Genomic DNA, 22276 nt, shown 5'->3' with positions numbered 1-22276 from the left:
GGTGTGTGCTGGGCTATTGTTCACTTCCCGGTGTGCTCCATGTGGTGATCCATGGACAGGGAAGTTTGTGCTGGGTATTGTTAACTTCCCGGTGTGTCCCATGTGGTGATCCATGGACAGGGAAGTGAGCGCTGGATTATTGTTCACTTCCCGGTGTGCCCCATGTGGTGATCCATGGACAGGGAGGTGTTTGTGTGCTGGGCTATAGCTCACTTCCCGGTGTGCCCAATGTGGTGGTCCATGGACAGTTTTGTGGTGTGTATGTTGGTCTATTGTTCACTTCCCTTTGTGTCCCATGTGGTGATCTAGGGACAGGGTTGTGTGTGTGTGCTGGGCTATTGTTTACTTCCCGGTGTACCCCATGTGGTGATCCATGGACAGGGAGGTGTGTGCGTGCTGGGCTGTTGTTCACTTCCCGGTGTGTCCCATGTTGTGATCCGTGGACAGGGGAGTTTGTGTGCTGGGCTATTGTTCACTTCCCGGTGTGTCCCATATGGCGATCCTTGGACAGTGGTGTGTCTGTGCTGGGCTGTTGTTCACTTCCCGGTGTGTCCCATGTTGTGATCCATGGACAGGGGCGTGTGTGTGCTGGGCTGCTGTTCACTTCCCGGTATGCCCCATCTTTTGATACATGGACAGGGGTGTTTGTGTGCTGGGCTATTGTTCACTTCCCGGTGTGTCCCATATGGCGATCCTTGGACAGTGGTGTGTCTGTGCTGGGCTATTGTTCAATTCCCGGTGTGTCTCATGTGGTGATCCATGGGCAGTGGTGTGTGTGTGCTGGGCTGCTGTTCACTTCCCGGTATGCCCAATGTGGTGATCCATTGACAGGGAGGTATGTGTGTGCAGGGCTATTGTTCACTTCCCGGTGTGCCCCATGTGGTGATCCATGGACAGAAGTGTGTGTGTGCTGTGTTATTGTTCACTTCCCAGTGTGCCCCATGTGGTGATCCATGGACAGGGAGGTGTCTGTGTGTTGTGTTATTGCTCACTTCCCGGTGTGCCTCATATGGTGATCCAAGGACAGTGGTGTGTGTGTGCTGGGTTACTGTTCATTTCCCGGTGTTCCCCATGTGGTGATCCATGGACAGGGAAGTGTGTGGTGGATTATTGTTCACTTCCCGGTGTGCCCCATGTGGTGATCCATTGACAGGGGTGCGTGTGTGCTGGGCTATTGTTCACTTCCCGGTGTGCTCCATGTGGTGATCCATTGACAGGGGTGCGTGTGTGCTGGATTATTGTTCACTTCCCGGTGTGCCCCATGTGGAGATCCATGAACAGGGGTGTGTGCTGAGCTTTTGTTCACTTCCCAGTGTGTCCCATGTGGTGATCTATGGACAGGGGTGTGTGTGTGCTGGGCTATTGTTCACTTCCCGGTGTGCCCAATGTGGTGGTCCATGGACAGTTTTGTGGTGTGTATGTTGGTCTATTGTTCACTTTCCTTTGTGCCCCATGTGGTGATCCATGGACAGGGAGGTGTTTGTGTGCTGGGCTATAGCTCACTTCCCGGTGTGCCCAATGTGGTGGTCCATGGACAGTTTTGTGGTGTGTATGTTGGTCTATTGTTCACTTTCCTTTGTGTCCCATGTGGTGATCTAGGGACAGGGATGTGTGTGTGTGCTGGGCTGTTGTTCACTTCCCGGTGAGTCCCATGTGTTGATTCAGGGACAGGGAAGTTTGTGCTGGGTATTGTTAACTTCCCGGTGCGCCCCATGTGGTGATCCATGGACAGGGAGGTGTGTGTGTGATGGGCTATAGCTCACTTCCCGGTGTGCCCAATGTGGTTGTCCATGGACAGTTTTGTGGTGTGTATGCTGGTCTATTGTTCACTTCCCGTTGTGTCCCATGTGGTGATCTAGGGACAGGGATGTGTGTGTGTGCTGGGCTATTGTTCACTTCCCGGTGTGCCCCATGTGGTGATCCATGGACAGAGTGGTGTGTGTGTGCTGTGTTATTGTTCACTTCCCGGTGTGCCCCATGTGGTGATCCATGGACAGGGAGGGGTGTGCGTGCTGGGCTGTTGTTCACTTTCCGGTGTGTCCCATGTTGTGATCCATGGACAGTGGTGCGTGTGTGCTGTGTTATTGTTCACTTTCCGGTGTGTCCCATATGGTGATCCTTGGACAGTGGTGTGTCTGTGCTGGGTTGTTGTTCACTTCCCGGTGTGCCCCATATGGTGATCCATGGACAGTGGTGTGTCTGTGCTGGGCTGTTGTTCACTTCCTGGTATGCCCCATCTTTTGATACATGGACAGGGGTGTGTGTGTGCTGGGCTATTGCTCACTTCCCGGTGTATCCAATGTTTTGATCCATGGACAGGGGCGTGTGTGTGCTGGTCTATTGTTCAATTCCCGGTGTGTCTCATGTGGTGATCCATGGGCAGTGATGTATGTGTGCTGGGCGTCTGTTCACTTCCCGGAGTGCCCACTGTGTTGATCCATTGACAGGGAGGTATGTGTGTGCAGGGCTATTGTTCACTTGCCAGTGTGCCCCATGTGCTGATTCATGGACAGGGCTATCTGTGCTGTGTTATTGTTCACTTCCCGGTGTGCCCCATGTGGTGATCACTGGACAGGGAGGTGTTTGTGCTGGACTATTGTTCACTTCTCGGCGTGCCCCATATGGTCATCCATGGACAGTGGTGAGTCTGTGTTGAGTTGTTGTTCACTTCCCGGTGTGCCCCATATGGTGATCCATGGACAGTGGTATGTCTGTGCTGGGCTGTTGTTCACTTCCCGGTGTGGCCCATGTGGTGATCAAGAACAGGGGTGTGTGCTGGGCTATTGTTCACTTCCCAGTGTGCCACATGTGGTGATCCATGGACAGGGGTGTGTCCATGCTGAGCTATTGTTCACTTCCCGGTGTGTCCCATGTTGTGATCCATGGACAGTGGTGCGTGTGTGCTGTGTTATTGTTCACTTCCCGGTGTGTCCCATATGGTGATCCATGGGCAGTGATGTGTGTGTGCTGGGCGGCTGTTCACTTCCCGGAGTGCCCAATCTAGTGATCCATTCACAGGGAGGTATGTGTGTGCAGGGCTATTGATCACTTGCCAGTGTGCCCCATGTGCTGGACTATTGTTCACTTCCCGGTGTGCCCCATGTGGTGATCCATGGACAGAAGTGTGTGTGTGCTGGACTATTGTTCACTTCTCGGCGTGCCCCATATGGTAATCCATGGACAGTGGTGAGTCTGTGCTGGGCTGTTGTTCACTCCCCGGTGTGGCCCATGTGGTGATCCATGGACACGGGTGAGTGTGAGCTGGATTATTGTTCACTTCCCGGTGTGCCCCATGTGGAGATACATGGACAGGGGTGAGTGTGTGCTGTGCTATTGTTCACTTCCCGATGTGTCCCATGTGTTGATCCATGGACAGGAAAGTTTGTGGGGGGTATTGTTCACTTCCCGGTGCGTCCCATGTGGTGATCCATGGACAGGGAAGTGTGTGCTGGATTATTGTTCACTTCCCGGTGTGCCCCATGTGGTAATCGATGGACAGGGAAGTGCGTGCTGGATTATTGTTCACTTCCCGGTGTGCCCCATGTGGTGATCCAAGGACAGGGAGGTGTGTGTGTGCTGTGTTATTGTTCACTTCCCGGTGTGCCCCATGTGGTGATCCATGGACAGGGAGGTGTGTGCGTGCTGGGCTGTTGTTCGCTTCCCGGTGTGTCCCATGTTGTGATCCATGGACAGGGAGGTTGTGTGTGTGCTGGGCTGTTGTTCACTTCCTGTTGTCCCCCATGTCGTGATCCATGGACAGGGAGGTGTCTGTGTGTTGTGTTATTGCTCACTTCTCAATGTGCCCCATGTGGTGATCCATGGACAGGGAGGGGTGTGTGTGCTGGGCTATTGTTCACTTCCCAGTGTGTCCCATGTGTTGATCCAAGGACATTGGTGCGTGTGTGCTGGGTTACTGTTCATTTCCCGGTTTGCCCCATGTGGTGATCCATGGACAGGGAAGTGTGTGGTGGATTTTTGTTCACTTCCCGGTGTGCCCCATGTGGTGATCAAGAACAGGGGTGTGTGCTGGGCTATTGTTCACTTCCCAGTGTGCCCCATGTAGTGATCCATGGACAGGGGTGTGTGTGTGCTGGGCTATTGTTCACTTCCCGGTGTGTCCCATGTGTTGATCCAGGAACAGGGAAGTTTGTGCTGGGTATTGTTAACTTCCCGGTGCGTCCCATGTGGTGATCCATGGACAGGTAGGTGTTTGTGAGCTGGGCTATAGCTCACTTCCCGGTGTGCCCAATGTGGTGTTCCATGGAGAGTTTTGTGGTGTGTATGCTGGTCTATTGTTTACTTCCCGTTGTGTCCCATGTGGTGATCTAGGGACAGGGATGTGTGTGTGTGCTGGGCTGTTGTTCACTTCCCGGTGTGCCCCATGTGGTGATCCATGGGCAGGGAGGTGTCCATGCTGAGCTATTGTTCACTTCCCGGTGTGTCCCATGTTGTGATCCATGGACAGTGGTGCGTGTGTGCTGTGTTATTGTTCACTTCCCGGTATGTCCCATATGGTGATCCTTGGACAGTGGTGTGACTGTGCTGGGCTGTTGTTCACTTCCCGGTGTGTCCCATGTTGTGTTCCATGGACAGGGGCGTGTGTGTGCTGGGCTGCTGTTCACTTCCCGGTATGCCCCATCTTTTGATACAGGGACAGGGGTGTGTGTGTGCTGGGCTATTGCTCACTTCCCGGTGTATCCAATGTTTTGATCCATGGACAGGGGCGTGTGTGTGCTGGGCTATTGTTCACTTCACGGTGTGTCCAATGTTTTGATCCATGGTCAGTGGCGTGTTTGTGCTGGGCAATTGTTCAATTCCCGGTGTGTCTCATGTGGTGATCCATGGGCAGTGTTGTGTGTGTGCTGGGTTGCTGTTCACTTCCCGGAGTGCCCACTGTGTTGATCCATTGACAGGGAGTTATGTGTGTGCAGGGCTATTGTTCACTTGTAGTGTGCCCCATGTGGTGATTCATGGACAGGGTTATCTGTGCTGTGTTATTGTTCACTTCCCGGTGTGCCCCATGTGGTGATCCATGGACAGGGAGGTGTTTGTGCTGGACTATTGTTCACTTCCCGGTGTGCCCCATGTGGTGATCCGTGGACAGAAGTGTGTGTGTGCTGGACTATTGTTCACTTCCCGGCGTGCCCCATGTGGTCATCCATGGACAGTGGTGAGTCTGTGCTGGGTTGTTGTTCACTTCCCGGTGTACCCCATGTGGTGATCCATGGACAGTTTTGTGTGTGTCCTGGGCTATTGTTCACTTCCCGGTGTGCCCCATGTGGTGATCCATGGACAGTTGTATGTGTGTGTGTGCTAGTCTATTGATCACTTCCCTGTGTGCCCCATGTGCTGATCAATGGGCAGGGAGGTGTGTGTGTGCTAGTCTATTGTTCACTTCCCGGTGTGCCCCATGTGGTGATCCATGGACAGGGGTGTGCGTGTCCTGTGTTATTGTTCACTTCCTGGTGTGCCCCATGTGGTGATCCATGGACAGGGAGGTGTCTGTGTGTTGTGTTATAGCTCACTTCCCAATGTGCCCCATGTGGTGATCCATGGACAGGGAAGGGTGTTTGTGCTGGGCTATTGTTCACTTCCCAGTGTCTCCCATGTGGTGATCCAAGGATAGTGGTGCGTGTGTGCTGGGTGACTGTTCATTTCCCGGTGTTCCCCATGTGGTGATCCATGGACAGGGAAGTGTGTGGTGGATTATTGTTCACTTCCCGGTGTGCCCCATGTGGTGATCAAGAACATGGGTGTGTGCTGGGCTATTGTTCACTTCCCGGTGTGCTCCATGTGTTGATCCATGGACAGGGGTGCGTGTGTGCTGGATTATTGTTCACTTCCCGGTGTGCCCCATGTGGAGATCCATGAACAGGAGTGTGTGCTGAGCTATTGTTCACTTCCCAGTGTGCCCCATGTGGTGATCTATGGACAGGGGTGTGTGTGTGCTGGGCTATTGTTCACTTCCCGGTGTGTCCCATGTGTTGATCCATGGACAGGGAAGTTTGTGCTGGGTATTGTTAACTTCCCGGTGCGTCCTATGTGGTGATCCATGGACAGGGAAGTGTGTGCTGTGTTATTGTTCACTTCCCGGTGTGCCCCATGTGGTGATCCACGGACAGGGAGGTGTTTGTGCTGGGCTATTGTTCACTTCCCAGTGTGCGCCATGTGGTGATCCATGGACAGAAGTGTGTGTGTGCTGGGCTATTGTTCACTTCCTGGTGTGCCCCGTATGGTCTTCCATGGACAGTGGTGAGTCTGTGCTGGGATGTTGTTCACTTCCTGGTGTGCCCAACATGGTGATTCATGGACAGGGGTGTGTGTGTGCTGGGTTATTGTTCACTTCCCGGTGTGCCCCATTTGGTGATTCATGGACAGTGGTATCTGTGCTGTGTTATTGTTCACTGCCCGGTGTGCCCCATGTGGTCATCCATGGACAGAGTGGTGTGTGTCTGCTGTGCTATTGTTCACTTCCCGGTGTGTCCCATGTGTTGATCCATGGACAGGGAAGTTTGTGCTGGGTATTGTTAACTTCCAGGTGCGTCCTATGTGGCGATCCAAGGACAGGGAAGTGTGTGCTGGAGTATTGTTCACTTCCCGGTGTGCCCCATGTGGTGATCCATGGACAGGGAGGTGTGTGTGTGCTGGGCTATAGCTCACTTCCCGGTGTGCCCAATGTGGTGGTCCATGGACAGTTTTGTGGTGTGTATGCTGGTCTATTGTTCACTTCCCGTTGTGACCCATTTGGTGATCTAGGGACAGGGATGTGTGTGTGTGCTGGGCTATTGTTCACTTCCCGGTGAGTCCCATGTGTTGATCCATGGACAGGGAGGGGTGTTTGTGCTGGGCTATTGTTTACTTCCCAGTGTGTCCCATGTGGTGATCCAAGGACAGTGGTGCGTGTGTGCTGGGTTACTGTTCATTTCCCGGTGTTCCCCATGTGGTGATCCATGGACAGGGAAGTGTGTGGTGGATTATTGTTCACTTCCCGGTGTGCCCCATGTGGTGATCAAGAACATGGGTGTGTGCTGGGCTGTTGTTCACTTCCCGGTGTGCTCCATGTGGTGATCCATGGACAGGTGTGCCAGTGTGCTGGATTATTGTTAACTTTCCGGTGCTTCCTATGTGGCGATCCATGGACAGGGAAGTGTGTGCTGGAGTATTGTTCACTTCCCGGTGTGCCCCATGTGGTGATCCATGGACAGGGAGGTGTGTGTGTGCTGGGCTATAGCTCACTTCCCGGTGTGCCCAATGTGGTGGTCCATGGACAGTTTTGTGGTGTGTATGCTGGTCTATTGTTCACTTCCCGTTGTGTCCCATGTGGTGATCTAGGGACAGGGATGCTTGTGTGTGCTGGGCTATTGTTCACTTCACGGTGTGTCCAATGTTTTGATCCATGGTCAGTGGCGTGTTTGTGCTGGGCAATTGTTCAATTCCCGGTGTGTCTCATGTGGTGATCCATGGGCAGTGTTGCGTGTGTGCTGGGTTGCTGTTCACTTCCCGGAGTGCCCACTGTGTTGATCCATTGACAGGGAGTTATGTGTGTGCAGGGCTATTGTTCACTTGTAGTGTGCCCCATGTGGTGATTCATGGACAGGGTTATCTGTGCTGTGTTATTGTTCACTTCCCGGTGTGCCCCATGTGGTGATCCGTGGACAGAAGTGTGTGTGTGCTGGACTATTGTTCACTTCCCGGCGTGCCCCATGTGGTCATCCATGGACAGTGGTGAGTCTGTGCTGGGTTGTTGTTCACTTCCCGGCGTGCCCATGTGGTCATCCATGGACAGTGGTGAGTCTGTGCTGGGTTGTTGTTCACTTCCCGTTGTGTCCCATGTGGTGATCTAGGGACAGGGATGCTTGTGTGTGCTGGGCTATTGTTCACTTCACGGTGTGTCCAATGTTTTGATCCATGGTCAGTGGCGTGTTTGTGCTGGGCAATTGTTCAATTCCCGGTGTGTCTCATGTGGTGATCCATGGGCAGTGATGTGTGTGTGCTGGGCTGCTGTTCACTTCCCGGTGTGTCCCATGTTGTGATCCATGGACAGGCGGTTGTGTGTGTGCTGGGCTGTTGTTCACTTCCTGGTGTGCCCCATGTCGTGATCCATGGACAGGGAGGTGTCTGTGTGTTGTGTTATTGCTCACTTCCCAATGTGCCCCATGTGGTGATCCAAGGACAGTGGTGCGTGTGTGCTGGGTTACTTTTCATTTCCCGGTTTGCCCCATGTGGTGATCCATGGACAGGGAAGTGTGTGGTGGATTATTGTTCACTTCCCGGTGTGCCCCATGTGGTGATCAAGAACAGGGGTTTGTGCTGGGCTATTGTTCACTTCCCGGTAACTCCATGTGGTGATCCATGGACAGGGGTGCGTGTGTGCTGGATTATTGTTCATTTCCCGGTGTGCCCCATGTGGAGATCCATGAACAGGGGTGTGTGTGTGCTGGGCTATTGTTCACTTCCCAGTGTGCCCCATGTGGTTATCCATGGTCAGAGTGGTGTGTGTCTGCTGTGCTATTGTTCACTTCCCGATGTGCCCCATTTGGTGATCCATGGACAGGGAGGTGTGTGCTAAGCTATAGCTCACTTCCCGGTGTGCCCCATGTGATGATCCATGGACAGTGTTGTGTGTGTGCTGGTCTATTGTTCACTTCCCAGTGTGTCCCATGTGGTAATCAACGGGCAGGGGTGTCTGTGCTGTGTTATTGTTCACTTCCCGGTGTGCCCCATGTGGTGATCCATGGACAGAGTGGTGTGTGTGCTGTGTTATGGTTCACTTTCCGCTGTGCCCCATGTGTTGATAAATGGACAGGGAGGTGTGTGTGTGTGCTGGGCTGTTGTTCGCTTCCCGGTGTGTCCCATGTTGTGATCCATGGACAGGGAGGTTGTGTGTGTGCTGGGCTGTTGTTCATTTCCTGGTGTGCCCCATGTGGTGATCCATGGACAGGGAGGTGTCTGTGTGTTGTGTTATTGCTCACTTCCCAATGTGCCCCATGTGGTGATCCATGGACAGGGAGGTGTGTGTGTGCTGGGCTATTGTTCACTTCCCAGTGTGTCCCATGTGGTAATCCAAGGTCAGTGGTGCGTGTGTGCTCGGTTACTGTTCATTTCCCGTTTTGCCCCATGTGGTGATCCATGGACAGGGAAGTGGGTGGTGGATTATTGTTCACTTCCCGGTGTGCCCCATGTGGTGATCAAGAACAGGGGTGTGTGCTGGGCTAATGTTCACTTGCCAGTGTGCCCCATGTGGTGATCCATGGACAGTGAGGTGTTTGTGCTGGAGTATTGTTCACTTCCCGGTGTGTCCCATGTGGTGATCCATGGACAGAAGTGTGTGTGTGTGCTGGACTATTGTTCACTTCCCGGCTGCCCCATATGGTCATCCATGGACAGCGTTGAGTCTGTGCTAGGCTGTCGTTCACTTCCCGGTGTGCCCCATGTGGTGTTCCATGGACAGAAGTGTGTGTGTGTGCTGGGCTATTGTTCACTTCTCGGTGTGCCCCATATGGTCATCCATGGACAGTAGTGACTCTGTGCTGGGCTGTTATTCACTTGCCGGTGTGTCCCATGTTGTGATCCATGGACAGGTGTATCTGTGCTGTGTTATTGTTCACTTCCCGGTGTGCCCCATGTGGTCATCCATGGACAGAAGTGTGTGTGTGCTGGGCTATTGTTCACTTCCTGGTGTGCCCCGTATGGTCTTCCATGGACAGTGGTGAGTCTGTGCTGGGCTGTTGTTCACTACCTGGTGTGCCCAACATGGTGATCCATGGACAGGGGTGTGTGTGTGCTGGGTTATTGTTCACTTCCCGGTGTGCCCCATTTGGTGATTCATGGACAGTGGTATCTGTGCTGTGTTATTGTTCACTGCCCGGTGTGCCCCATGTGGTCATCCATGGACAGAGGTAACTGTGCTGTGTTATTGTTCACTTCCCAGTGTGCCCCATGTGGTGATCCATGGTCAGAGTGGTGTGTGTCTGCTGTGCTATTGTTCACTTCCCGATGTGCCCCATGTGGTGATCCATGGACAGGGAGGTGTGTGCGTGCTGGGCTGTGGTTCGTTTCCCGGTGTGTCCCATGTTGTGATCCATGGACAGGGAGGTGTGTGCTAAGCTATAGCTCACTTCCCGAAGTGCCCCATGTGATGATCCATGGACAGTGTTGTGTGTGTGCTGGTCTATTGTTCACTTCCCAGTGTGTCCCATGTGGTAATCCATGAGCAGGGGTGTCTGTGCTGTGTTATTGTTCACTTCCCGGTGTGCCCCATGTGGTGATCCATGGACAGGGAGGTGTGTGTGTGCTGGGCTATTATTCACTTCCCAGTGTGTCCCATGTGGTGATCCAAGGTCAGTGGTGCGTGTGTGCTCGGTTACTGTTCATTTCCCGTTTTGCCCCATGTGGTGATCCATGGACAGGGAAGTGGGTGGTGGATTATTGTTCACTTCCCGGTGTGCCCCATGTGGTGATCAAGAACAGGGGTGTGTGCTGGGCTAATGTTCACTTGCCAGTGTGCCCCATGTGGTGATCCATGGACAGTGAGGTGTTTGTGCTGGAGTATTGTTCACTTCCCGGTGTGTCCCATGTGGTGATCCATGGACAGAAGTGTGTGTGTGTGCTGGACTATTGTTCACTTCCCGGCTGCCCCATATGGTCATCCATGGACAGCGTTGAGTCTGTGCTAGGCTGTCGTTCACTTCCCGGTGTGCCCCATGTGGTGTTCCATGGACAGAAGTGTGTGTGTGTGCTGGGCTATTGTTCACTTCTCGGTGTGCCCCATATGGTCATCCATGGACAGTAGTGACTCTGTGCTGGGCTGTTATTCACTTGCCGGTGTGTCCCATGTTGTGATCCATGGACAGGTGTATCTGTGCTGTGTTATTGTTCACTTCCCGGTGTGCCCCATGTGGTCATCCATGGACAGAAGTGTGTGTGTGCTGGGCTATTGTTCACTTCCTGGTGTGCCCCGTATGGTCTTCCATGGACAGTGGTGAGTCTGTGCTGGGCTGTTGTTCACTACCTGGTGTGCCCAACATGGTGATCCATGGACAGGGGTGTGTGTGTGCTGGGTTATTGTTCACTTCCCGGTGTGCCCCATTTGGTGATTCATGGACAGTGGTATCTGTGCTGTGTTATTGTTCACTGCCCGGTGTGCCCCATGTGGTCATCCATGGACAGAGGTAACTGTGCTGTGTTATTGTTCACTTCCCAGTGTGCCCCATGTGGTGATCCATGGTCAGAGTGGTGTGTGTCTGCTGTGCTATTGTTCACTTCCCGATGTGCCCCATGTGGTGATCCATGGACAGGGAGGTGTGTGCGTGCTGGGCTGTGGTTCGTTTCCCGGTGTGTCCCATGTTGTGATCCATGGACAGGGAGGTGTGTGCTAAGCTATAGCTCACTTCCCGAAGTGCCCCATGTGATGATCCATGGACAGTGTTGTGTGTGTGCTGGTCTATTGTTCACTTCCCAGTGTGTCCCATGTGGTAATCCATGAGCAGGGGTGTCTGTGCTGTGTTATTGTTCACTTCCCGGTGTGCCCCATGTGGTGATCCATGGACAGAGTGGTGTGTGTGCTGTGTTATTGTTCACTTCCCGCTGTGCCCCATGTGGTGATCCATGGACAGGGAGGTGTGTGCGTGCTGGGCTGTTGTTCGTTTCCCGGTGTGTCCCATGTTGTGATCCATGGACAGGGAGGTTGTGTGTGTGCTGGGCTGTTGTTCACTTCCTGGTGTGCCCCATGTGGTGATCCATGGACAGGGAGGTGTCCGTGCTGAGCTATTGTTCACTTCCCGGTGTGTCCCATGTTGGGATCCATGGACAGTGGTGCATGTGTGCTGTGTTATTGTTCACTTCCCGGTGTGTCACATGTTGTGATCCGTGGACAGTGGCGTGTTTGTGCTGGGCTGCTGTTCACTTCCTGGTATGCCCCATGTTTTGATACATGGACAGGGGTGTGTGTGTGCTGGGCTATTGTTCACTTGCCAGTGTGCCCTATGTGGTGATTCATGGACAGGGTTATCTGTGCTGTGTTATTGTTTGTGCGAGATAAGTGACTGTCCAACCCCATCTACGGCACTTTTTATTTCCCTTCCCAGGAACAAAGACACGGAGGAGTCTGTCCAAAACTTTTTCATGCAACTTTGCAAAGTCGGGTGCTGTTCCCAAAGGTACACACACACAAGCATAGTAATCTCCACACATTATATACATGTTTATGTGGGCTGGGTTTACTACTGCTGCCTTGACCAACGAGTGCTCGGATTCCCCACTGTTTTCCTTATTTAGGTTCTGGTGCCTGGGATTCTTTTATCATTCACTTGGCCAATCAGTGTTTGAGCTTCCCGTTCTTCCCTTATATGGATGATGTTGTACAACTGTGGTTAAGGGCGGCCTCTCAACTATCGAGGAAAGCTGTTACAACTGTTTCATTCATATAAATGTGGGGGAGGTCCGGCAACAGTTGAGTGTCTGCTTGTGTTTACTATGAGGTAGAAAAGACTAAAAGGCAGCTAACCGTTTAAAAATTACACTACCCCCTACAAATCCCCCGTGTCTTTTCTTACGGCCTGTAATTTTTCAACCGTAAGTTTCTTCTCCAGCGCATTTAATAACTCCCGAGCTTGTTCATCAAACTGCCCTTCTCTAATACTACCCCCGGCCAAGCGGGATTCACGTTGTTCCATCTCGAGATTTATTCGTTCAACCTGCCCATAGGGAACATCCTTCTTAGTAAGGGCGGTTTCGATCAGTCGTTGAGTTAATCCCCGGACACAGGGAATAACGCAACACCCAAGGGCAGTGAGTACCCCTGCCACCACTATACATGAGACAAGAAAGGGAACGACCACCCCCGTCCATTTACCGAACCAAGCTTCCAACCAGTCCGTGAGGCCAGAGTCGATGCCCGAGTTTTCGGCCAGTTCGTCCGCCAATGAGGTGAGTCCATCCAGGGCGCGGGTGATGGACCCATCAGGGGCTGTGTTATTGGGGATGAAAGTGCAGCACTGAGTGCCTATCATGACACAAACACCCCCCTTCTCTGCCAACATCATGTCTAAGGCCAACCTATTTTCCCACGCCATCCTACTAGTGGCGTCCAGTTGTTCTGCTATCCCGGGTATAATTAATGAACCTCTGCTGATTGTAGTAAATATAATTAATCCAATCAACATTCTTATTGATAGTCACCCACCAGAACAGTGACGACTCAAAACCCGCCGCTATCTGGTTCCTAGCCTTGTATTCGTCAGGAACACCCCTGGGGACCCCTATGGCATCTAAATATATCTTATCATCGAAAGAGGTCTCCAAAGCTCTCTCAGTTCTTCCACTAGAACGGGGTTGCTCTTGTTTTTCGAATGCCAGGGTGAATGGGATGGCCAATTGAATGATCGCACAAGTGCCCGTCCATTTTTGGGGCAGGGTCGGTCGCAGAACCCTCCCACCACAGTACCACCAGAGGTCTGCCCTAGGTACATGAATGTGGGAGTAATTCCCGCCCCCGGTAGTTTCATTGACCAGCCTGATTGTACGCTGCACTTGTCAAATGTCCCCACATCGTCGTCCCACTGTAGTCCCGTCCGAGAGACGCAGGCCTGGTGCGTACCCGTTACCCCTGAGAATGATGGCGGGCGGGGCGCCCCCTCAGACCTGACGGGGGGAAACTTCAAACTCAAGGGTCGACAAGTGGGGTCGTTCCAGGCCTCTCGGTCCTGGTACAGCCTTATCATGCAGTCCATGGCTTGTGGGTGTTTCTCCCATCCCAGCGGGAATGGGACCACCTGAGGGTTAGGGCGGGCACTCGTGCATGCGTAGCAATCACTCTTTTTCATGCTCCTCACAGTATATTTGACCCATCCCATGCAGGCATTCGCCTCCCCGTATCCCGTTTCTATTTCAAAGGTCTTTTCCAAATCCGTCGTCTCAATTATTCTAATCTTTTCCTGCTTACCAGTGGTGGATGAGCCCCCAGACTCAGCTTCAATGACAGTGATATACGTGCAGCACAGCTGCATCCCCCCCCCCCCCCCCCCCATCCTGCCTGGACCCCAACTCTAATACCCAGTATTGTTCCATTAAGGTTTGCCTCGTTCTTTTCCAAGTTCTTTATGGTCAGATAAAGCGGATTGCACCGATTATGCCCACAATCTCGTCCAGGGGTGATGGGATCACGGACAACTGACACCATAGCCTGGACCCCGGGGGCTGGAAGCCTACTTAGGCCTTCCCTACCATGCAATTGTAATACTAACGTCTGACCCTGGAATCCCCTTTCTCTCTCTAGATTCTGCTTAGTTTGATTCAGTTGACTTTTCGTCCTACAGGGCACCAACTCACATAGGTCTAAGCTAAGTGTCTGTGTTGATTGGTTGGCAAGCACGGAGATGGTGAACCACTGACGGTCCTCTATTTGTTTCATCCGGAGGCCAAATTGGGTAACACGCACACTATGACCCAGCCCAAGGACAATGGCATAGCAAGTTAACAATACGATTGACCGCATTTTGTCGCGACACCCGTAGCCCGAGGGCACAGTTCCTTTAGACTCGCCAAAGTCCGATTAGTTCGTTCTCAGAGTCTCTGTTCCTTAGATGCCTTTGTCAGAGAGGTTCGTTCGTCCTCCGTCGGTTGTGGCACTGGTCCCTTGACTCGAGTGTAATGTGTCCAGCCCTTTTCGGCCGTACGGACAGCCGTTTCGGTCGTCAAAAGTACCAGGAAGGGACTGTCCCAAGGTGTGCAAATCCCAGTCAATCCCCATTGCTTGCACTACATTCTGGAGGACGGTCGAGGTGAAGTGGCTCCCCTGGTCAGAGTCAATAGCGCGGGGTAGCCCAAATCGTGGGATGATTTGCTCGAGTAGAATCTTGCTAACCTGAGTTGCCGTTGCCGTGGTAGTGGGGAAACCTTCCACCCATCCTGTCAGGTGATCTACCACTACTAATAGATACTTCAGGCGACCTATGGGGGGGAGCTCAGTGTAATCTACCTGAACATACTCAAACGGCCTATAGGCCGGACTCCTACCCCCTTGTCTTGCATGCTGCCGCAGCCCCCTTTTGTTAATCTTTCGACATGTTATGCAATCTCCTGTGACCTGCTTGGCTACCGTGTACAGACCAGGGTGAGCATATCGGCGCAGGAAGGCATCACACAGTGCCTGGGCGCCCCAGTGACCCCCTTGGTGTAAACGGGCAATAATGTCCCGCGTCAACGGTCGATTTAGTAGCTGGCGGCCATCGGGTAAGGTCCACTTGCCTTCCCTATCCTTTGTACCCCCCAGAGACGCGAGAAGAGTTTCTTCTTTGTCAGTAAACGTGGGCACTTCGGTAATTTCGGATATCTGTGGAATCCTTACCAGGCAGTTTATTACTTCCTTCCCCATCCCAGCCAATTTTGCCTGTTCATCTGCCAATTGATTCCCCAGGGTCTCTATTTTATCGTCTTTCTGGTGTCCTTTCACAGGTACTACAGCAATCTCTTGTGGCAGCAACAAATCCTCCAAGATCATGGCTACTAGTTCCTCGTGGACCAACTCCTTTCCTCTACTATTTATCATTCCCCTTTCTTTCCAGATCTTCCCAAAGGTGTGTACTACCCCAAAGGCATACTTAGAGTCAGTGTAGATTGTCCCGGCTATTCCCTTTAAATTCCTCAGAGCCCGGTGCAAGGCGTACAATTCGCACGTTTGTGCGGACCAGGCATTCGGTAGCCGTCCACTTTCCACTAATTCCCAACCAGTCTCACTAATGACTGCATAACCGTTGTGTCTCTTCCCATCTATCACTCGAGAGGACCCATCAATGTACCACCGCCTACCTGCATGTAAGGGGGTATCCCTCAGATCTTCCCTCACTTTACTCTGGTACTCTATTATGTCTGAACAGCAGTGTTCCAGTTCCTCCTCCCCTTCCCCTTTCCAAAGAAAGTCCGCCGGGTTCTGGCAGCCCCCGACTTCTATTCGGAGGTCTTCTCGGTCTAACAATATGGCTTCATATTTCAGAATTCTCGAGTCAGTCAGCCACCTCCCGGCCTTCTGATTCAGGATAGTTCTAACCTGGTGGGGAGTAGTGACTGTCAAGGGGGACCCGAAAGTCAACTTCCTGCTTTCCTCTACCAGCTTTGCCGTGGCTGCCACCGCTTGGACACACTCCGGCCACCCTCGGGAGACTGGATCTTGAATTTTTGACAGGAAAGCCACGGGCTTCCTTTTACCCCCCCAGTCCTGGGTCAATACTCCAAGAGCGGTTCCCTTTCTGGAGTTCACAAAGAGGCGAAATGTCTTACTAAAATCCGGCAAGCTTAAAACAGGTGCGGCCATCAATTTTCCTTTTAGGATTTCAATTAACTTTTTCTCCTCCTCCTCCCATTTTATTCTGTTGGGTGCCTCCTCAATGAGTTTTAGGTACAAGTCTTTAGTAAGGGGGGCATAGTCGTCTATCCATAACCGACAATAGCCTAAGAGTCCCAAGAACGTCCGCAACTCCCTTTTGGTCGTTGGGAGGCCTAGTTCGATTATTGCCCGCACTCTTTCCGGACTTATTCGTTTCTGTCCCTGGCTTATCAAGTGTCCTAGGTACTTAACCTCTTTCTCGACATATTGGAGCTTCTTCTGGCTCACTCTTAACCCCTTCTCAGCGAGGTAATTTAACAGGGCATTAGTCCCAAGTAGGATGTCCTCCTCCGCCGGTCCGGATAAAAGGAGATCGTCCACGTATTGTATAAGCTTAAGGGCCGGGGACAAGGTTAGTCCCTCCAATAATTGTTCCAGAATCTGACCAAACAGAGTCGGGGACTCAGTGAATCCTTGGGGGAGTACGGTCCACCTGTACTGTTGTTTTCTGCCAGTATCAGGATCCTCCCATTCAAAAGCAAAAAGATCCCTACTGTCCTTGTCCAGGGGACACGCCCAGAAGGCATCCTTTAAATCTATAACACTAAACCAGCCGTGGTCCGGGGGGATTCGCCCCAGAATAGTGTATGGGTTCGGTACCACAGGGTGCCGTACTTGGACAATTTTATTTACTTCCCTTAGGTCTTGGACCATTCGGTAGCTCCCATCCGACTTCCGGACCGGCAGGATGGGGGAATTGTATCGTGACATACAGGGCTCTACCAATCCATCTTTTTTTAGATCTTCCATAACTGTCTTCAGGCCCTGCCTCCCTTCCCAAGAGATGGGGTATTGGCGCACTCTGACGTCGGGACTCTGGGGCTTTAATTTTACCTCCACAGGTCGAATTGCGAGTCCTCCCCGGTTCCCTTTGGCGACCCAAACCCTAGGGTCTATCTCTGTCAATCGGGACTCACTAAGGTATGACATGGTAACGGTTAATTCTTCCTCTCTCACTTCTGCCCCGTCTCGCTTCTCTCCCTATCCAACTTTTCTTCGACGTTCCTCTTTCCACCCCATAATCTCCCTCCCCCATTCCGGTGGACTTACAAGCTTCCCATACGGCTGCCACCATCATTTTTGTCTTATGTTTCTCCCTTATTACATCCTTCTGAACGTACACCTTCTGTGCTTCCCGTAATAATTCTGCAACATCCTTTTCAGCCCAATCCTCCACTTTCTGTAATTTCTTCTGAATGTCAGGCCATGACTTAGTCACAAAGTGCACCTTAAGCATGCTCTTGCCTATTTCCCCATCGGGGTCTAAACCTGAATACTTTCGCATGGACTCCCGCAAACGGTCTAAAAACTCACTCGGGGATTCATCCTTTTTCTGTCCAACTTCAAATGCTTTTGCTAAATTCCGCTGTTTGGGCACGCAGGTTTGGATTCCCCTGATTATAAGGCTTCTGAGGTCTGTCATATTGGCCCTTCCCTCCGCGTCGTTATGATCCCACCGGGGGTCCTCTAAGGGGTACTTCTGCTCTCCACGCTGAGGGCCGTCCTGATGCTCCCTATCCCAAATGGCCATTGCACTATTCCGGATCATAACAATTTCATCGTAATTAAATAGTATTCTCATCATGGCCTGCAGTTCAGCCCATGTGTATATACTGGGCCCCAGAAATTGGTCCAGTTGTATTCCCACACTGACGGGGTCGTCCAGTAGACGGGGTCGTTCATTACGGAGTTGCCGGATATCCCCAGAATTTAAAGGTTGTACTACGAACCCGGTCCGTTCGTTCCCAAACGGCACCTCTCGTAAGGGGTTCAGCTGTTCAATATTGTCACTCCTCCCAGCTCTCAATCCCTCTTCTCGACCTCTCCGCATCTCGAGTCGGACTGATTTCCTAGTGCCTGGGGTGAGTTCTGTGCCCCCTCCTGTGCCCCCCCCCAGCAGTCCCTTCCTCACTGGTCGTAGCCTGCTGGGACTCGGAATTATCCGTCGCAGGAGGGAGGTCCGCGCTGGACGCCTGGTCGTGCGCGGGTGGTATATACGGGGGCGGGGAAGACGGTGGCAAACCGTCGGTGAGGATGTCCCAAGACTTCTGAGGCTTCCTCGGGTCTGTTTGGGGAATCAGAGGATAGAGACGCGTCGGACTCTCGCCGTCTCCCGCCAACCAGGCGGCGGCATATTTGCTCTCCTCTGGGTCAAACAGGTGTTTTTTCTGTTAACATATACATTTAGGATTTGACACACCCAGTCTTCATCAGAACCATACTCGGGCCAAACTACGAGGGGGCGCGGATAGGTTCTTTGGTCCATATAAAACAACAATATTTTATCATGGTCTCTTTCTTTAAGTCCTTCGTTCTACTACTGTCCATCCATAGACTTAACTTCCGACCTAATGGACTATCGGGGAGTATTTCTTTCCCATTTGCAGTCTTCCCTGACTTTTCCTTAGAAGTCTGATTTCCCATGGTTTATCTTCGGTCCTGGTCCTAAACGCCCAAAGGGTTTTCACAGATGACCGTCAAAACCACGCGGCCAACAAGGAAGAACAAAAGAATCTCTTACCTTGATCCGTGCACTGAGTTGTCTGGCCTTTTTAAATGTGTGTACCCCCGTGTATAGTCACTAACCGGTCGTCCCAGCACTCGTCCGTGTGTTCCTTTTCCAGGATTCAAAATTATTTTTAAATGAGCCGGGTCACATCCTCTCTTGGCCGACGGCCGACGGACCAAGCTGATCAGTGAGAAGTATAAATATATACTGGACGCGTCTTTGTTGTAATCAGGCTTGATCCGTGAGCCGAAGAGACTGCCCCCCCCCCTGGCAATAATTATTTCATCCCGGACGAGCCCCCAATTGTGCGAGATAAGTGGCTGTCTGGCCCCATCTACGGCACTTTTTATTTCCCTTCCCAGGAACAAAAACACGGAGGAGTCTGTCCAAAACGTTTTCATTCAACTTTGCAAAGTCGGGTGCTGTTCCCAAAGGTACACACACAAGCATAGTAATCTCCACGCATTATATACAAGTATATGTGGGCTGGGTCTACTACTGCTGCCTTGACCAACGAGTGCTAGGATTCCCCACTGTTTTCCTTATTTGGGTTCTGGTGCCTGCGATTATTTTGTTATTCACTTGGCCAATCAGTGTTTGAGCTTCCCGTTCTTCCCTTATATGGATGATGTTGTACAACTGTGGTTAAGGGCGGTCTCTCAACTATCGAGGAAAGCTGTTACAACTGTTTCATTCATATAAACGTGGGGGAGGTCCGGCAACAGTTTCGAGTGTCTGCTTGTGTTTACTATGAGGTAGAAAATACTAAAAGGCAGCTAACCGTTTAAAAATTACACTACCCCCTACAAGAGGGAAACAGAGGGGAGGGAGAGAGAGGGGAGGAGAGAGGGAGAGAGGGGGGACGAGAGGGGAGGGGGGATGGGGGTGAGAGAGAAGGGTCGATGGAGCGGGAGAGAGGGGACAAGAGGGGGAGAAAGAGGGGTCGAGAGAGGGAGAGAGATGGGAGGATGGGGGAGGGAGAGAGGGGGTGATGGGGGGAGAGAGGGGACGAGAGGTGGAGAGAGCGGATATGATGGTGGTGACGGGGAGGGACAGGGAGACTGAGGGGACGAGAGAGGGAGAGAGAGAGGGGGAGGGAGAGGCGACGAGAGAGTGGAGAGAGATTGGATGCGAGGGGGAGAGAGGGGACGAGAGAGGGGAGAGAGAGGTGACGTGAGGGGGAGTGAGAGTGGACGAGAGAGAGAGAGGGGAAGAGAGAGGGGTAGAGAGGTGATGAGAGGGGGGAGTGTGGGGACGAGAGGGGGGAGAGAGAGGGTACAAGAAAAGGAGAGAGAGGGGATGATGGGGGAGAGTGCAGGAGTGAGAGGCGGAGAGAGTGGGGAGGGAGAGGGTAACAGAAGTGGGACAAGAGGGGAGTGAGAGGAGGGGGGTGGAGAGAGAGGAATGAGAGAGGGAGAGAGGGGAGGGAGAGAGAGGGAAGGAGAGAGGGAGGGAGCAGGGCGAGAGAGGGAGAGAGAGGGAACAAGAGAGGGAGAGAGAGGGGAAGACAGAGGGGGAGACAGATTATGAGAGGTGGCGAGAGGAAGAGAGGAGGGGAGAGAGGGCACAAGAGGAGAGAGAGGGGACGATGGGGAGAGGGGGGTGAGCGGGGGAAAGAGGGGGAGAGAGAGTGTAAGAGAGATGTTACAAGAGCGGGAGAGAGAGGACGAGTGTGGAGAGAGAGGGGACGAGAGAGGGAGAGAGAGGGGAGGAGAGAAGGAGAGAGGGGACGAGAGGGGAGAGAGTGGGGACAGGGGTGAGAGAGAAGGGATGATAGAGGGAGAGAGAGGGGACGATGGGGAAGAGAGAGGGGACGATGGGGGTAGAAAGAGAGGAGAGAGAGGGGGAGAGAGGGGGAAGAGAGGGGATGATGTGGGAGAGAGAGAGGGGATGAGAGAGGGAGAGGGAGAGCGAGAGGTTACGAGAGAGGTGAGAGGGAGGGGAGAGAGAGAGGGAGAGAGGGGAGAGAGGTGATGAGAGGGAGGGAGTGAGGGGACGAGAGGGGGAGAGAGAGGAGACGATGGGGGGAGAGAGGTGGAGTGAGGGGGGAGAGGGGGGAGAGAGAGTGTAAGAGAGATGGGACAAGAGGGGGAGACAGAAAGGATGAGGGGGGAATGAGAGGGGATGAGAGAGGTAGAGAGAGGGGACAAGACAGGGAGAGGGGGACGGGGGTGAGAGAGAAGGTACGAGAGGGGGGGAGAGAGGTGACAATGGGGGAGAGATAGGGTAGAGAGAGGGAGAGAAGGGGGACGATGGGGGGAGAGAGAGGGCGCCCGAGGGTGAGAGAGGGGACGATGGGGGAGAGATAGGGGAGAGAGAGGGCGAGAGGGGGACGATGGGGCGGAGAGACGGGTCCGTGGGGGCACGGGGGAGAGAGAGAGGGAGAGAGAGAGGGGCCCATGGGGGGGAGAGAGAGGGGACAAGAGAGGAGAGAGAGAGGGGAGAGAGAGGTGACGAGGGGGGAGAGAGAGGTGACAAGAGGGGGGAGAGCGGGGACAAGAGGGGGGGAGGTGGGGACGAGAGGGGGGAGAGAGAGGGAAAGAGTATGGACGAGATGGGGGAGGTAGTGGACGAGAGTGGGGGAGAGAGGGGACGAGAGAGGGAGAGAGGGGGAAAGAGCGGGGACGAGAGAGTGGAGAGAGAGGGGAGAGAGAGGGGACGAGATGGGGAGAGAGAGAGGACGAAAGAGGTGAGACAGAGGGGTGAGAGATGTGACGAGAGGGGCAGAATGAGTGGATGAAGGGGGAGAGAGGGGAAGAGAGAGGGAGAGAGAGGGGATGATGGGGAGAGAGGGGAGTGAGAGGGTGAAATTGGGGAGAGAGAGGGTAAGAGAGTTGGGACAAGAGGGGGAGAGAGAGAGGACGAGTGTGGAGAGAGATGGGACAAGAGACGGAGAGAAGGGGGAGGGAGAGAGGGGGATGAAAGAGGGGGAGGGGAGAGAGTGCACAAGAGGAGAGAGAGGGGACGATGTGGGAGAGGGGGGATGAGCGGGCGAGAGAGGGGGAGAGAGAGGGTAAGAGAGATTGGACAAGAGGGGGAGAGAGAGGGGAGGAGAGAGAGGGGAGGAGAGAGGGAGAGAGGGAACGAGAGGGAAGAGAGTGGGGACGGGGGTGAGAGAGAAGGGATGACAGGGGGAGAGAGAGGGGACGATGGGGAAGAGAGAGGGGATGATGGGGGGAGAGAGAGGGGACGAGAGGGGGTGAGAGGGGTCGAGAGAGGGAGAGGGGGCGGAAGAGAGGGGACGAGAGAGTGGAGAGAGAGGGGAGAGAGAGGGGACGAGATGGGGAGAGAGAGAGGAAGAGAGAGGTGAGACAGAGGGGCGAGAGAGGTGACGAGAGGGGCAGAATGAGGGGACGAGGGGGGAGAGAGGGGACGAGGGAGGGAGA

The sequence above is a fragment of the Chiloscyllium punctatum genome, unplaced genomic scaffold, assembly GCF_047496795.1.
Source record: "Chiloscyllium punctatum isolate Juve2018m unplaced genomic scaffold, sChiPun1.3 scaffold_159, whole genome shotgun sequence".
Taxonomy (NCBI): domain Eukaryota; kingdom Metazoa; phylum Chordata; class Chondrichthyes; order Orectolobiformes; family Hemiscylliidae; genus Chiloscyllium; species Chiloscyllium punctatum.
Note: the sequence above shows the minus strand (reverse complement) of the source record.